Below are 18,334 nucleotides of genomic sequence, written 5' to 3' on the forward strand. Positions count from 1 at the left end.
TTCCATGCTGATGAATGCAGGAGCAAAATGTCTGTTACTTTGGTAGAAGTTGATCTTTCTTGTAATAACTCTCATTTTTTGTCCTGTCATACAATGAGAAGCGCTTCCTTCGGAGCTGTGACCGTCGTCTCCTGAAGGTCTTTGAATGATTATGTGGCTTAAAATACACCTGGCGCCTGTTCATTTGAAGCAAGGTAGGAAGGCAAAGTGCATTGGGTGAGATGGGCACACCACATGCTCTGGCTTTCATCAGAATGGAATCTCCGACAAGATTATTGACCATGTGTATTGCGCTGTGGTCGCGACTGGCAGCATTCCTGTAACATGTCATGGAGTGCTTGGGGTTGGTAGTGCAGAAGGCATGGTTCATAGATTCGGCTTTCTGTGTTGTCAGTCCAAGCCGGGTTTTACGTAGTGCCTCTCTCCCTAATCGCTTTGACAAGATGGTTGTGAGCAGTCTAGTGTCTTCCTGGGAGAAGCGAAATGTTCCCTTTGCATAATCAGGTAAGTACTCATAATGAACATGTAGGCCATCACATACTAAGGAGAATTTTTACACAGTGAATGTCTACCCTGGTAGCACCATATGATGGCAGGGATTGTGTGCGCCACTGCTGTCTTGATCTCATTGTTGGTGTATTTGGCGAGAGCAGCACGAATCTCTCTCTCGGCACGCCACGCCATGCTGTCAGCAAGTCTTTCTTTGGCTTGGCGTCGTTGCGCACTAGTACAAGGTGTTGATGTTGAAAGCTGTGGTTCAATTCGCACTTTGCTGATGGCACGCGACACGGATCTATTTAAATGAACAGTGTCCAGAAAGTGTTCAGTGGTAACGTTGCTAGCCTTTGTCATTTCCTCATTGAAGCCTTCGCCATGCGTCCATCGGCATCGGTGACGAGCATACTCACAGTTAGCGGCTCAACCCCACTTGTCGCAGATGTTGCAAGTTTCCTGCCACCACGTTTCTCATCGCCAACATTGTCGCTTGTCGAAATTGTGGCAGTGCATCCTGGGTGACCTGGACACGTAACATCTTCACCTCTAGTCCTTGCTAACTCACCAGGTTTGCACAGCTTGTTCTCATGATTGTAGGCTATTATCTTCTTAGCTGGCGCCAGATTCTCTGCTAACACATCACGTGTCTGTGTGGCAGGTGCGAATGGAGTGTGGCGGCGCCCACCTCGTAGACTGTTGTTGTATTGGCGGTCAGCTTCAGCTGGGATGGGTGCATCACGCTCATGACCAGCATGCTCTAGTGTATCTTTACATGTTCCTCGATGCATAGCCATGTTTGTCTCATTGAGGAGCACATCTGTTCACCAACTATGTTCAGCGGTCGTTGCATGCTGGAGGGGGCTGGTGTGGTTTTGCCGATTGAGGAGAATAGGCGCTGTGAACCTGCTATGCCAATACTGGTGGAAAGCAAACCCACAGCAAGAGCGCGGTTTGGCTCGGCGGATCTTCGCCTCGTCCGATACGGGCACCTCGCGATACAGTTTGTGTTTTCTAGAAACAAAGGCACAGGTGTTACATTTCAGCTGCATGATGGCGCTTAGACCCCATTTTACAACAAGGTTCACTGCAGTTACAAGACGACCTGTGCATCTCGGTGTAGTCTCATTGTGCTCAACGATGCAGTCCTGAACAGCATTCACAGTAGTGGGCAAATGAACTTCTGTATAACCACCAATGTCTGCTTCATCTTTTTTTCTCTTTCAGAATTTTCTCCACATCAGAATCTTCAACCAATTGGGGCCTTAAGCGTGCACCAGGAGAATACCCAGCAGGTGAAGATAACAGTCTATCAGCAAATGGCACAAACTCTCCCTTGGCAGTGTATGAAAAGGTCCTCTCAAATTCTTGCTTAGTAAGTCTTTTGATTGATTTAGGTGTGGATTTAGCTGTCTCATTATTAAGTCCTTGGAAATCGAGTCCCTTGTTCCATGGGGTATTATTCTTCTGAAATCCAGTCTCCTTGCGCTTAGCTGCTCCACGACCTTTGTATGTGCGACCCATGAGTAGTGATAGAATTTAAAACAAAGCTCAAACAAATAGACCTCTGTAGAACCACAGGTACACAACAGTCTTACATATGTTTGCAATGGCTCTCATCAGTTGTGCTTTCCCATGATGCCAATTCACAGAAGTGATCCCAACCAGACAAAAAGTCAAGTGCATCGCCCATTGATTTTCTATTAAAACCCTATTCAGAAGGTATTGATTATCCCTTCACATCACCCACACCCTGAACTCATGCTTGCTTTATATACCAGAGACAGCTAATTCACACAAAATATCTTTTTTTTACTTGTATGCACCTTAATTAGATAGCTAATTTTGAAATTTTTGATTAATTTTAACAGAAACAAAGGCATCAGAAGACAGTTTACAAAGAAAGTGATCAAAATTTATTTCACAGTGGTCTACTCACAGGAAACAAACAGGAGGACACAATAACACAAGAAATATTAAATTCAATGAAAGACTGCTCTTATAAAACTGAGAGTCTCAAATGAAATTGTTTAAAAAGCATGATTTGTATTACAGTACATGGCTATTTTAATGTTGCTATCTTCAGTAGATAGCAGGTATGCTGTTGATTTGAATCGGCATGTTGTCATACTTAAACTTGAACCATTTCACTTTTAATGGTCTGTTTATGTTAAGAAAGCATGCAGTTCATGTTATATGATGTTTTAAAACTTTTTTTTTTTTTTTTTATAGATCACACCACTAAATCGGGTCCAACCCTATCTGACTGAAGAAAAAAGAACCAGTGTTTAATTCGCTAACCATACCAGGTGTATTTTAATGGAAAAAAAGTTTGAAATGAAGGCTGATGTGCCCATTTTTGGCGATAGTTGTGCTCTGTGGATGTTTTTCTTATCATCCAAGCATAAAATAATAAAAATATTACAATTCTGACATTTTAGGAAGGTTTTTTTGTTTCCATGCACCAAATGACGTCACAGCATAGAGGCGCTGAGATGTAGGCTTTGGTATGGTTTACATCATGTTCAATGCACCACTGCGAAAAATCGAGCAGCTCAACTACCAAAAAAATGCTGGTTCTAGGGTAGAATATATCATAAACTTTTAGAAAAATGGTGTTTTGAATGAACGATGACGCTTTATATCCATGAGAAAATGAGCGTTTTGTGTACCTTTTAACACATAAAAGAATAGGAACTTGATTTAGTGGTGTGATCCCTTAATTTGCTATGTGTATGGTATCTAGAAATACTTGTGGTGGGCGGACGCGCTGTGTTTACATGTCCGTGATAGAAAATTTAAATTGTTCAGCAATATCAACTAATATTTAACCAGATTGCTCACTGTTTGATTGATTTTTCCTGTTTTGGAGTAAGTTTTCTATTAAATTTACATTAAACATGCTAAATGTGCTCAAAAATGGATCGGTGTAGACTGAAGTGCTGTTAAACATGTTGAAACTTAAGCTTACTTACACTGTCTGTACAGCATGAAAAATTAAAAGTGGAACTTGGAGAAGATCCAAATGCTAATGTAATCATTAATCAGATAGCCAACAAAAGAGTCTTCGCACACAGAACTCTCTGAGATGAAATGTATGCAGTGAGCTGTATAAGGCCTACACTGACAAATCAGGTTTGAGTCAAAATACATCAATCCATGTTGGGTACATTGTATGCACTGTAGCAATCTGGTTGATTTAAATTTTGTTTTTGTTCAGGTTTGATGATATCATGGATGAAGAAATTCCTCAAGCTTTTACGACAATCTAAAAGTAAGAATAATTAAAAAAGCGCCAAACAAGAAAGCCAATAAAAAGGACTGCTGGGCGTGGGGTGGTAGTTTCAAAAATAAGACCAACCCCAAGTCATATGGCATTGAATATTTAAAAATCGGGCCTGATAGGATGACGGTCCATGCCCACAGAGCGTCATATATTGCATTCCACACCGAGGTTTTACTGCCTTACGACATCTCTCACTGTTGCCATCAACCTCAGTGTGTGAACCCGGACCATCTGTCACATGAACTGCATACCATCAACATTGACAGAGAGAGATGTCGTGAGGCAGGTGAGTGCACTGGTCATGAAATGGATGGGAAAGTATTAACGGCATGTATCCTGGAGCCAAAAAAAGAGGAATAAGGTGAGTTTTTAACTTCAAATGGGTTTATTATTTACATGATTTTAATTTTCCCGCCAAAATTAGATAGACCTACTACATGTACTTAAAAATGATACTTGAGGAGCTTCACATCAGGCTCATTTCCAAAGAAAGGTCAACAATTTCTTTGATATTTTACACAATGGTTTCATCAATACTAATGCAAACAAAATAAGATAATAATATTTCTTCAATATTTAAAAATTGGGTAAAGTTGCTACAGATATTCACGAGCCAAATTTGAAGGTTCTCCAAGTTCAACACGATGTACACATGGTCAATAATCTTGTCGGCGATTCCATGCTGATGAATGCAGGAGCAAAATGTCTGTTACTTTGGTAGAAGTTGATCTTTCTTGTAATAACTCTCATTTTTGTCCTGTCATACAATGAGAAGCGCTTCCTTCGGAGCTGTGACCGTCGTCTCCTGAATGTGTTTGAATGATTGGGAAGGCGATAATACACCTGGCGCCTGTTCATTTGAAGCAAGGTAGGAAGGCAAAGTGCATTGGGTGAGATGGGCACACCACATGCTCTGGCTTTCATCAGAATGGAATCTCCGACAAGATTATTGACCATGTGTATTGCGCTGTGGTCGCGACTGGCAGCATTCCTGTAACATGTCATGGAGTGCTTGGGGTTGGTAGTGCAGAAGGCATGGTTCATAGATTCGGCTTTCTGTGTTGTCAGTCCAAGCCGGGTTTTACGTAGTGCCTCTCTCCCTAATCGCTTTGACAAGATGGTTGTGAGCAGTCTAGTGTCTTCCTGGGAGAAGCGAAATGTTCCCTTTGCATAATCAGGTAAGTACTCATAATGAACATGTAGGCCATCACATACTAAGGAGAATTTTTTACACAGTGAATGTCTACCCTGGTAGCACCATATGATGGCAGGGATTGTGTGCGCCACTGCTGTCTTGATCTCATTGTTGGTGTATTTGGCGAGAGCAGCACGAATCTCTCTCGGCACGCCACGCCATGCTGTCAGCAAGTCTTTCTTTGGCTTGGCGTCGTTGCGCACTAGTACAAGGTGTTGATGTTGAAAGCTGTGGTTCAATTCGCACTTTGCTGATGGCACGCGACACGGATCTATTTAAATGAACAGTGTCCAGAAAGTGTTCAGTGGTAACGTTGCTAGCCTTTGTCATTTCCTCATTGAAGCCTTGCCATCGTCCATCGGCATCGGTGACGCAGCATACTCACAGTTAGCGGCTCAACCCCACTTGTCGCAGATGTTGCAAGTTTCCTGCCACCACGTTTCTCATCGCCAACATTGTCGCTGCGAAATTGTGGCAGTGCATCCTGGGTGACCTGGACACGTAACATCTTCACCTCTAGTCCTTGCTAACTCACCAGGTTTGCACAGCTTGTTCTCATGATTGTAGGCTATTATCTTCTTAGCTGGCGTCAGATTCTCTGCTAACACATCACGTGTCTGTGTGGCAGGTGCGAATGGAGTGTGGCGGCGCCCACCTCGTACACTGTTGTTGTATTGGCGGTCAGCTTCAGCTGGGATGGGTGCATCACGCTCATGACCAGCATGCTCTAGTGTATCTTTACATGTTCCTCGATGCATAGCCATGTTTGTCTCATTGAGGGAGCACATCTGTTCACCAACTATGTTCAGCTGTCGTTGCATGCTGGAGGGGCTGGTGTGGTTTTGCCGATTGAGGGAGAATAGGCGCTGTGAACCTGCTATGCCAATACTGGTGGAAAGCAAACCCACAGCAAGAGCGCCTGGTTTGGCTCGGCGGATCTTCGCCTCGTCCGATCACGGGGCACCTCGCGATACAGTTTGTGTTTTCTAGAAACAAAGGCACAGGTGTTACATTTCAGCTGCATGATGGCGCTTAGACCCCATTTTACAACAAGGTTCACTGCAGTTACAAGACGACCTGTGCATCTCGGTGTAGTCTCATTGTGCTCAACGATGCAGTCCTGAACAGCATTCACAGTAGTGGGCAAATGAACTTCTGTATAACCACCAATGTCTGCTTCATCTTTTTCTCTTTCAGAATTTTCTCCACATCAGAATCTTCAACCAATTGGGGCCTTAAGCGTGCACCAGGAGAATACCCAGCAGGTGAAGATAACAGTCTATCAGCAAATGGCACAAACTCTCCCTTGGCAGTGTATGAAAAGGTCCTCTCAAATTCTTGCTTAGTAAGTCTTTTGATTGATTTAGGTGTGGATTTAGCTGTCTCATTATTAAGTCCTTGGAAATCGAGTCCCTTGTTCCATGGGGTATTATTCTTCTGAAATCCAGTCTCCTTGCGCTTAGCTGCTCCACGACCTTTGTATGTGCGACCCATGAGTAGTGATAGAATTTACAAACAAATCTCAAACAAATAGACCTCTGTAGAACCACAGGTACACAACAGTCTTACATATGTTTGCAATGGCTCTCATCAGTTGTGCTTTCCCATGATGCCAATTCACAGAAGTGATCCCAACCAGACAAAAGTCAAGTGCATCGCCCATTGATTTTCTATTAAAACCCTATTCAGAAGGTATTGATTATCCTTTCACATCACCCACACCCTGAACTCATGCTTGCTTTATATACCAGAGACAGCTAATTCACACAAAATATCTTTTTTTTACTTGTATGCACCTTAATTAGATAGCTAATTTTGAAATTTTGATTAATTTTAACAGAAACAAAGGCATCAGAAGACAGTGTACAAAGAAAGTGATCAAAATTTATTTCACAGTGGTCTACTCACAGGAAACAAACAGGGAGGACACAATAACACAAGAAATATTAAATTCAATGAAAGACTGCTCTTATAAAACTGAGAGTCTCAAATGAAATTGTTTAAAAGCATGATTTGTATTACAGTACATGGCTATTTTAATGTTGCTATCTTCAGTAGATAGCAGGTATGCTGTTGATTTGAATCGCATGTTGTCATACTTAAACTTGAACCATTTCACTTTTAATGGTCTGTTTATGTTAAGAAAGCATGCAGTTCATGTTATATGATGTTTTAAAACTTTTTGTCCCCTTAATTTGCTATGTGTATGGTATCTAGAAATACTTGTGGTGGGCTGACGCTGCTGTGTTTACATGTCCGTGATAGAAAATTTAAATTGTTCAGCAATATCAACTAATATTTAACCAGATTGCTCACTGTTTGATTGATTTTTTCCTGTTTTGGAGTAAGTTTTCTATTAAATTTACATTAAACATGCTAAATGTGCTCAAAAATGGATCGGTGTAGACTGAAGTGCTGTTAAACATGTTGAAACTTAAGCTTACTTACACTGTCTGTACAGCATGAAAAATTAAAAGTGGAACTTGGAGAAGTTCCAAATGCTTATGTAATTATTAATCAGATAGCCAACAAAAGAGTCTTCTCGCACACAGAACTCTCTGAGATGAAATGTATGCAGTGAGCTGTATAAGGCCTACACTGACAAATCAGGTTTGAGTCAAAATACATCAATCCATGTTGGGTACATTGTATGCACTGTAGCAATCTGGTTGATTTAAATTTTGTTTTTGTTCAGGTTTGATGATATCATGGATGAAGAAATTCCTCAAGCTTTTTACGACAATCTAAAAGTAAGAATAATTAAAAAACGCCAAACAAGAAAGCCTTTAAAAGGACTGCTGGGCGTGGGGTGGTAGTTTCAAAAATAAGACCAACCCCAAGTCATATGGCATTGAATATTTAAAAATCGGGCCTGATAGGATGACGGTCCATGCCCACAGAGCGTCATATATTGCATTCCACAACGAGTTTTTACTGCCTTACGACATCTCTCACTGTTGCCATCAACCTCAGTGTGTGAACCCGGACCATCTGTCACATGAACTGCATACCATCAACATTGACAGAGAGAGATGTCGTGAGGCAGGTGAGTGCACTGGTCATGAAATGGATGGGAAAGTATTAACGGCATGTATCCTGGAGCCAAAAAAAGAGGAATAAGGTGAGTTTTTAACTTCAAATGGGTTTATTATTTACATGATTTTAATTTTCCGCCAAAATTAGATAGACCTACTACATGTACTTAAAATGATACTTGAGGAGCTTCACATCAGGCTCATTTCCAAAGAAAGGTCAACAATTTCTTTGATATTTTACACAATGGTTTCATCAATACTAATGCAAACAAAATAAGATAATAATATTTCTTCAATATTTAAAAATTGGGTAAAGTTGCTACAGATATTCACGAGCCAAATTTGAAGGTTCTCCAAGTTCAACACGATGTACACATGGTCAATAATCTTGTCGGCGATTCCATGCTGATGAATGCAGGAGCAAAATGTCTGTTACTTTGGTAGAAGTTGATCTTTCTTGTAATAACTCTCATTTTTGTCCTGTCATACAATGAGAAGCGCTTCCTTGAGCTGTGACCGTCGTCTCCTGAAGGTCTTTGAATGATTATGAAGGCGAAAATACACCTGGCGCCTGTTCATTTGAAGCAAGGTAGGAAGGCAAAGTGCATTGGGTGAGATGGGCACACCACATGCTCTGGCTTTCATCAGAATGGAATCTCCGACAAGATTATTGACCATGTGTATTGCGCTGTGGTCGCGACTGGCAGCATTCCTGTAACATGTCATGGAGTGCTTGGGGTTGGTAGTGCAGAAGGCATGGTTCATAGATTCGGCTTTCTGTGTTGTCAGTCCAAGCCGGGTTTTACGTAGTGCCTCTCTCCCTAATCGCTTTGACAAGATGGTTGTGAGCAGTCTAGTGTCTTCCTGGGAGAAGCGAAATGTTCCCTTTGCATAATCAGGTAAGTACTCATAATGAACATGTAGGCCATCACATACTAAGGAGAATTTTTTACACAGTGAATGTCTACCCTGGTAGCACCATATGATGGCAGGGATTGTGTGCGCCACTGCTGTCTTGATCTCATTGTTGGTGTATTTGGCGAGAGCAGCACGAATCTCTCTCTCGCACGCCACGCCATGCTGTCAGCAAGTCTTTCTTTGGCTTGGCGTCGTTGCGCACTAGTACAAGGTGTTGATGTTGAAAGCTGTGGTTCAATTCGCACTTTGCTGATGGCACGCGACACGGATCTATTTAAATGAACAGTGTCCAGAAAGTGTTCAGTGGTAACGTTGCTAGCCTTTGTCATTTCCTCATTGAAGCCTTCGCCATGCGTCCATCGGCATCGGTGACGAGCATACTCACAGTTAGCGGCTCAACCCCACTTGTCGCAGATGTTGCAAGTTTCCTGCCACCACGCTTCTCATCGCCAACATTGTCGCTTGCGAAATTGTGGCAGTGCATCCTGGGTGACCTGGACACGTAACATCTTCACCTCTAGTCCTTGCTAACTCACCAGGTTTGCACAGCTTGTTCTCATGATTGTAGGCTATTATCTTCTTAGCTGGCGTCAGATTCTCTGCTAACACATCACGTGTCTGTGTGGCAGGTGCGAATGGAGTGTGGCGGCGCCCACCTCGTAGACTGTTGTTGTATTGGCGGTCAGCTTCAGCTGGGATGGGTGCATCACGCTCATGACCAGCATGCTCTAGTGTATCTTTACATGTTCCTCGATGCATAGCCATGTTTGTCTCATTGAGGGAGCACATCTGTTCACCAACTATGTTCAGCTGTCGTTGCATGCTGGCGGGGGCTGGTGTGGTTTTGCCGATTTAGGAGAAGAGGCGCTGTGAACCTGCTATGCCAATACTGGTGGAAAGCAAACCCACAGCAAGAGCGCGGTTTGGCTCGGCGGATCTTCGCCCTCGTCCGATGCGGGGCACCTCGCGATACAGTTTGTGTTTTCTAGAAACAAAGGCACAGGTGTTACATTACAGCTGCATGATGGCGCTTAGACCCCATTTTACAACAAGGTTCACTGCAGTTACAAGACGACCTGTGCATCTCGGTGTAGTCTCATTGTGCTCAACGATGCAGTCCTGAACAGCATTCACAGTAGAGGGCTAATGAACTTCTGTATAACCACCAATGTCTGCTTCATCTTTTTCTCTTTCAGAATTTTCTCCACATCAGAATCTTCAACCAATTGGGGCCTTAAGCGTGCACCAGGAGAATACCCAGCAGGTGAAGATAACAGTCTATCAGCAAATGGCACAAACTCTCCCTTGGCAGTGTATGAAAAGGTCCTCTCAAATTCTTGCTTAGTAAGTCTTTTGATTGATTTAGGTGTGGATTTAGCTGTCTCATTATTAAGTCCTTGGAAATCGAGTCCCTTGTTCCATGGGGTATTATTCTTCTGAAATCCAGTCTCCTTGCGCTTAGCTGCTCCACGACCTTTGTATGTGCGACCCATGAGTAGTGATAGAATTTAAAAACAAATCTCAAACAAATAGACCTCTGTAGAACCACAGGTACACAACAGTCTTACATATGTTTGCAATGGCTCTCATCAGTTGTGCTTTCCCATGATGCCAATTCACAGAAGTGATCCCAACCAGACAAAAGTCAAGTGCATCGCCCATTGATTTTCTATTAAAACCCTATTCAGAAGGTATTGATTATCCTTCACATCACCCACACCCTGAACTCATGCTTGCTTTATATACCAGAGACAGCTAATTCACACAAAATATCTTTTTTTTACTTGTATGCACCTTAATTAGATAGCTAATTTTGAAATTTTTGATTAATTTTAACAGAAACAAAGGCATCAGAAGACAGTTTACAAAGAAAGTGATCAAAATTTATTTCACAGTGGTCTACTCACAGGAAACAAACAGGGAGGACACAATAACACAAGAAATATTAAATTCAATGAAAGACTGCTCTTATAAAACTGAGAGTCTCAAATGAAATTGTTTAAAAAGCATGATTTGTATTACAGTACATGGCTATTTTAATGTTGCTATCTTCAGTAGATAGCAGGTATGCTGTTGATTTGAATCGGCATGTTGTCATACTTAAACTTGAACCATTTCACTTTTAATGGTCTGTTTATGTTAAGAAAGCATGCAGTTCATGTTATATGATGTTTTAAAACTTTTTTGTCCCCTTTAATTTGCTATGTGTATGGTATCTAGAAATACTTGTGGTGGGCGACGCTGTGTTTACATGTCCGTGATAGAAAATTTAAATTGTTCAGCAATATCAACTAATATTTAACCAGATTGCTCACTGTTTGATTGATTTTTTCCTGTTTTGGAGTAAGTTTTCTATTAAATTTACATTAAACATGCTAAATGTGCTCAAAATGGATCGGTGTAGACTGAAGTGCTGTTAAACATGTTGAAACTTAAGCTTACTTACACTGTCTGTACAGCATGAAAAATTAAAAGTGGAACTTGGAGAAGTTCCAAATGCTTATGTAATTATTAATCAGATAGCCAACAAAAGAGTCTTCTCGCACACAGAACTCTCTGAGATGAAATGTATGCAGTGAGCTGTATAAGGCCTACACTGACAAATCAGGTTTGAGTCAAAATACATCAATCCATGTTGGGTACATTGTATGCACTGTAGCAATCTGGTTGATTTAAATTTTGTTTTTGTTCAGGTTTGATGATATCATGGATGAAGAAATTCCTCAAGCTTTTTACGACAATCTAAAAGTAAGAATAATTAAAAAAACGCCAAACAAGAAAGCCTTTAAAAGGACTGCTGGGCGTGGGGTGGTAGTTTCAAAATAAGACCAACCCCAAGTCATATGGCATTGAATATTTAAAAATCGGGCCTGATAGGATGACGGTCCATGCCCACAGAGCGTCATATATTGCATTCCACACCGAGTTTTTACTGCCTTACGACATCTCTCACTGTTGCCATCAACCTCAGTGTGTGAACCCGGACCATCTGTCACATGAACTGCATACCATCAACATTGACAGAGAGAGATGTCGTGAGGCAGGTGAGTGCACTGGTCATGAAATGGATGGGAAAGTATTAACGGCATGTATCCTGGAGCCAAAAAAGAGGAATAAGGTGAGTTTTAACTTCAAATGGGTTTATTATTTACATGATTTTAATTTTCCCGCCAAAATTAGATAGACCTACTACATGTACTTAAAAATGATACTTGAGGAGCTTCACATCAGGCTCATTTCCAAAGAAAGGTCAACAATTTCTTTGATATTTTACACAATGGTTTCATCAATACTAATGCAAACAAAATAAGATAATAATATTTCTTCAATATTTAAAAATTGGGTAAAGTTGCTACAGATATTCACGAGCCAAATTTGAAGGTTCTCCAAGTTCAACACGATGTACACATGGTCAATAATCTTGTCGGCGATTCCATGCTGATGAATGCAGGAGCAAAATGTCTGTTACTTTGGTAGAAGTTGATCTTTCTTGTAATAACTCTCATTTTTGTCCTGTCATACAATGAGAAGCGCTTCCTTCGGATCTGTGACCGTCGTCTCCTGAAGGTCTTTGAATGTTTGCGAAGGCGAAAATACACCTGGCGCCTGTTCATTTGAAGCAAGGTAGGAAGGCAAAGTGCATTGGGTGAGATGGGCACACCACATGCTCTGGCTTTCATCAGAATGGAATCTCCGACAAGATTATTGACCATGTGTATTGCGCTGTGGTCGCGACTGGCAGCATTCCTGTAACATGTCATGGAGTGCTTGGGGTTGGTAGTGCAGAAGGCATGGTTCATAGATTCGGCTTTCTGTGTTGTCAGTCCAAGCCGGGTTTTACGTAGTGCCTCTCTCCCTAATCGCTTTGACAAGATGGTTGTGAGCAGTCTAGTGTCTTCCTGGGAGAAGCGAAATGTTCCCTTTGCATAATCAGGTAAGTACTCATAATGAACATGTAGGCCATCACATACTAAGGAGAATTTTTTACACAGTGAATGTCTACCCTGGTAGCACCATATGATGGCAGGGATTGTGTGCGCCACTGCTGTCTTGATCTCATTGTTGGTGTATTTGGCGAGAGCAGCACGAATCTCTCTCTCGGCACGCCACGCCATGCTGTCAGCAAGTCTTTCTTTGGCTTGGCGTCGTTGCGCACTAGTACAAGGTGTTGATGTTGAAAGCTGTGGTTCAATTCGCACTTTGCTGATGGCACGCGACACGGATCTATTTAAATGAACAGTGTCCAGAAAGTGTTCAGTGGTAACGTTGCTAGCCTTTGTCATTTCCTCATTGAAGCCTTCGCCATGCGTCCATCGGCATCGGTGACGAGCATACTCACAGTTAGCGGCTCAACCCCACTTGTCGCAGATGTTGCAAGTTTCCTGCCACCACGTTTCTCATCGCCAACATTGTCGCTTGTCGAAATTGTGGCAGTGCATCCTGGGTGACCTGGACACGTAACATCTTCACCTCTAGTCCTTGCTAACTCACCAGGTTTGCACAGCTTGTTCTCATGATTGTAGGCTATTATCTTCTTAGCTGGCGTCAGATTCTCTGCTAACACATCACGTGTCTGTGTGGCAGGTGCGAATGGAGTGTGGCGGCGCCCACCTCGTAGACTGTTGTTGTATTGGCGGTCAGCTTCAGCTGGGATGGGTGCATCACGCTCATGACCAGCATGCTCTAGTGTATCTTTACATGTTCCTCGATGCATAGCCATGTTTTTCTCTTTTAGGGATCATATCTTTTCACCAACTATGTTCAGCTGTCGTTGCATGCTGGAGGGGCTGGTGTGGTTTTGCCGATTGAGGAGAATAGGCGCTGTGAACCTGCTATGCCAATACTGGTGGAAAGCAAACCCACAGCAAGAGCGCGGTTTGGCTCGGCGGATCTTCGCCCTCGTCCGACACGGGCACCTCGCGATACAGTTTGTGTTTTCTAGAAACAAAGGCACAGGTGTTACATTTCAGCTGCATGATGGCGCTTAGACCCCATTTTACAACAAGGTTCACTGCAGTTACAAGACGACCTGTGCATCTCGGTGTAGTCTCATTGTGCTCAACGATGCAGTCCTGAACAGCATTCACAGTAGTGGGCAAATGAACTTCTGTATAACCACCAATGTCTGCTTCATCTTTTTCTCTTTCAGAATTTTCTCCACATCAGAATCTTCAACCAATTGGGGCCTTAAACGTGCACCAGGAGAATACCCAGCAGGTGAAGATAACAGTCTATCAGCAAATGGCACAAACTCTCCCTTGGCAGTGTATGAAAAGGTCCTCTCAAATTCTTGCTTAGTAAGTCTTTTGATTGATTTAGGTGTGGATTTAGCTGTCTCATTATTAAGTCCTTGGAAATCGAGTCCCTTGTTCCATGGGGTATTATTCTTCTGAAATCCAGTCTCCTTGCGCTTAGCTGCTCCACGACCTTTGTATGTGCGACCCATGAGTAGTGATAGAATTTAAGAACAAATCTCAAACAAATAGACCTCTGTAGAACCACAGGTACACAACAGTCTTACATATGTTTGCAATGGCTCTCATCAGTTGTGCTTTCCCATGATGCCAATTCACAGAAGTGATCCCAACCAGACAAAAGTCAAGTGCATCGCCCATTGATTTTCTATTAAAACCCTATTCAGAAGGTATTGATTATCCCTTCACATCACCCACACCCTGAACTCATGCTTGCTTTATATACCAGAGACAGCTAATTCACACAAAATATCTTTTTTTTTTTTTTGTATGCACCTTAATTAGATAGCTAATTTTGAAATTTTTGATTAATTTTAACAGAAACAAAGGCATCAGAAGACAGTTTACAAAGAAAGTGATCAAAATTTATTTCACAGTGGTCTACTCACAGGAAACAAACAGGGAGGACACAATAACACAAGAAATATTAAATTCAATGAAAGACTGCTCTTATAAAACTGAGAGTCTCAAATGAAATTGTTTAAAAAGCATGATTTGTATTACAGTACATGGCTATTTTAATGTTGCTATCTTCAGTAGATAGCAGGTATGCTGTTGATTTGAATCGGCATGTTGTCATACTTAAACTTGAACCATTTCACTTTTAATGGTCTGTTTATGTTAAGAAAGCATGCAGTTCATGTTATATGATGTTTTAAAACTTTTTTGTCCCCCTTAAGAGATCACACCACTAAATCGGGTCCAACCCTATCTGACTGAAGAAAAAAGAACCAGTGTTTAATTCGCTAACCATACCAGGTGTATTTTAATGGAAAAAAAGTTTGAAATGAAGGCTGATGTGCCCATTTTTTGGCGATAGTTGTGCTCTGTGGATGTTTTTCTTATCATCCAAGCATAAAATAATAAAAATATTACAATTCTGACATTTTAGGAAGGTTTTTTAATTCCATGCACCAAATGACGTCACAGCATAGGGGCGCTGAGATGTAGGCTTTGGTATGGTTTACATCATGTTCAATGCACCACTGCGAAAAATCGAGCCGCTCAACTACCAAAAAAATGCTGGTTCTAGGGTAGAATATATCATAAACTTTTAGAAAAATGGTGTTTTGAATGAACGATGACGCTATATCCATGAGAAAATGACGTTTTCTTGTGTACCTTTTAACACATAAAAGAATAGGAACTTGATTTAGTGGTGTGATCCCTATAGTGTCATCAGCATATACATAGAAATCTCTCCGTGTTTTATTTTGCCTCACTGATGAGTTTTAAAAAAAAGCACTACTGAGTATTGATATTTAAATCTTTTAATGGCCTGGCGCCATCATATCTTTCTTCCAAATGTAAATATACTGCGCCAAAAAAGTATCCTTACACTTGGAAAAAAATCCTAATTTTAACACTTAACCATATTTGGGCAATTTCTTTTAATAGATGCACTATCTAATCCGGCACATTATGACACCATTGAATCCAATGTGACTCCAAGAAGCAAAGTTACAAGCATTTCATTAGATGATGGTCCAATTTAAAAGTGACAAACTGGCCTATACAAAAATCCACGGACTAGACATCTGGTGTGAGAGTGAATTGCCCCACCAACTCTGTATAAAAGTATACATTAAAATTGAAAAAAAAAAAAGTCGACAAAAGCGGTGAGAAAAAAAAAAGGATTTGGGTGATTGCGTCATCACATCCCGTGCGATACACGCATGCGCAGTGAAGCTTTAAAATAAGTGCAACGATCATAAAGTGAATACCACTGATCCTAATACTGGAAACATATCATTAGACGAGGTTTGGGAATTTACGCTCAAAATAATTCTAGCACATCTTTTTGTAAGACATTGAGTTTGTGTACATCATTTTCATCAAAGATCCTAAAATCGACCAAACCATACAACACAGCACTAATTGTCAAAAAAAACGATCAACTGATAGAATAAAAATTCCCTTTAAAAGGAAAGCCAGCCTCAATGTAGAAGAGGTCTTGTAATTAGTTTTGGTCAATGTGAAAGGCATTTTTAGGATCACGCTTACATCTACATGACAGTCCACCAAACCATCAACGATGAGAACATGCACACTGAAACAGCAGAAAACATTAATTCCTAATCTCATGTCAACTCTTTTAATTCATTACATGTACTCCAAATTGTTCTGGTCTGTTTGTTTTGTTGTTGTTGTTGTTGTTGTTGTCGTTGGTTTTTTTTGTCTTTTCAGCTTTTTACCCACGATATCTCAATTTCCAATTTTGTAATACCAGAACTTACGAACTCAATATCTTCGCTTAGGAATGTCCGATTTCACTGCTTTCGATATATACACTGCCGGTTTGAGTTAACTTACATGTTCATTTTATTTTAAAATAACTTAATTAATTCGCAATGTATAGTTTAAGCCTACTATATTATAATAGATAGTGGCCAGCACATTTATAAAGGACTGGTTACTCACTACAATCTTCACTCTTAAACTGTGTTTTTCTGAATGTGCTGATCATGTTGATTGCTAGTCGGAAACTCCTGCATGAAGCTATGGACATGGCATCTTACATACTCCATTCTATAACAGTCTGCCTAGTGCCTTGTGTGTTTTCTCTTCAATCATTTTGTTGAATGTAATTTTATGAATCAAATAGTTATGTGTCATTTTATTTATAATAAAGAAGTTATTAAATTAATAAAGTAAGACAATTTATTTATCTATAAGTGCATGTCAAATGGGGTACATTGTTCAATACTATATGCATAAATTATGCCCATATTATAGCTAGGCCCTAAAAACTTTATTTTGCATCGGATTTTTCCCGTTGAAAAGACAAAACTGATGTTTATGATAGCAACCATTTCATCAATAACATTTTGAGTCATTTTTATCCATAAAACGACACAGGATATGATAGATAACTACTTTCACATCAATATGGTCCATATGATCACAGATTGTTGAGAATCTGTGATATGATCCGGGATATGATGAAGATTTTGATTCTATAGATCTGTTATCAACATGATATCACGCTGTTCAGTGGTCAAGGAGTAAGGACCCCGGTCAAGGACACTGATATGACATCATAGGTGATGTCAGATTTTCTTCTGCTGATCATATGATGCTATATATATTAACTATTATTGTTACATTTAGGCCTTTAAACTTTTAAAGTCATAATTAATTAGTTCAAACATAACTTTGGTAATACTCACTCGTTTTCATTCGTTGAAACGGCAAAACATACTTACTTTTCCTAACAAATCGAATTAAAATATTTAAAAAAAAATTTAACCACAAAAAGTAAAAAAAATAAATCATTCCAATACCACTAAAATATAATCTCTTGAGTAAACTGACCCCAAACCTGAAACAGGTACCAGCCCCGAATGGGCTGGCGAAAATGCATCCTCTCACAGAAAACCTGAGGACTCACTTGCAGCAAGTCTACCTCTAGTTTTCCCTGTAAATTATTGTCAATACTTTATCATGTTTATAGGGTCCCAGTGCACATTACAACATGCTGTATAAATGTAATTCAATTCTTCCAAGACCGTGCCGGGTCGCGTTTAGAGAATATTCATTGTGGAATTTAAAGGCCCATAAAGTGATTTGCTCATTCGGACGATCGTAAAAATCTTCAGATTTTGGTACCAATGCTTTGTCATTTAAGACAAAAATAAAGAATTCACATGAATCTGTAATTTATATAGGCCTACTGACAGTAGGCCTATAATTAGCTACATGTATTTCAATGGGTCAATACTGCTATTTTATTAGTTTTTTTTGCCAATGTTTTCATTTCAAAAGTACCAAATGACAATGAATGACTTATCTTTCACTTTTATTAAGCAATTTATAAACAATTTAATTTTTAAAACTTTCGCTAGGATCACTGAATGGGTCTTTAATGGAATATTTTTAATGTCAAATGTCTGAACTGTATCGTAGTGTATAATCCCTTTAAGAACTTAGCATT

General features: G+C 40.4%; 1 long non-coding RNA gene across 1 annotated transcript; it reads left to right on the forward strand.

Moving 5' to 3' along the window:
* Positions 1-10,160: 10,160 nt before the first annotated feature.
* On the forward strand, positions 10,161-15,554 carry LOC140138395 (uncharacterized). The gene is made up of 4 exons (XR_011856993.1): positions 10,161-10,270; positions 11,620-11,674; positions 14,076-14,223; positions 14,722-15,554. It is a non-coding gene; the product is annotated as an uncharacterized lncRNA (long non-coding RNA).
* The last annotated feature ends 2,780 nt before the right edge of the window (positions 15,555-18,334 follow it).

This window comes from Amphiura filiformis, chromosome 17 (assembly GCF_039555335.1).
Source record: "Amphiura filiformis chromosome 17, Afil_fr2py, whole genome shotgun sequence".
NCBI classification, from domain to species: domain Eukaryota; kingdom Metazoa; phylum Echinodermata; class Ophiuroidea; order Amphilepidida; family Amphiuridae; genus Amphiura; species Amphiura filiformis.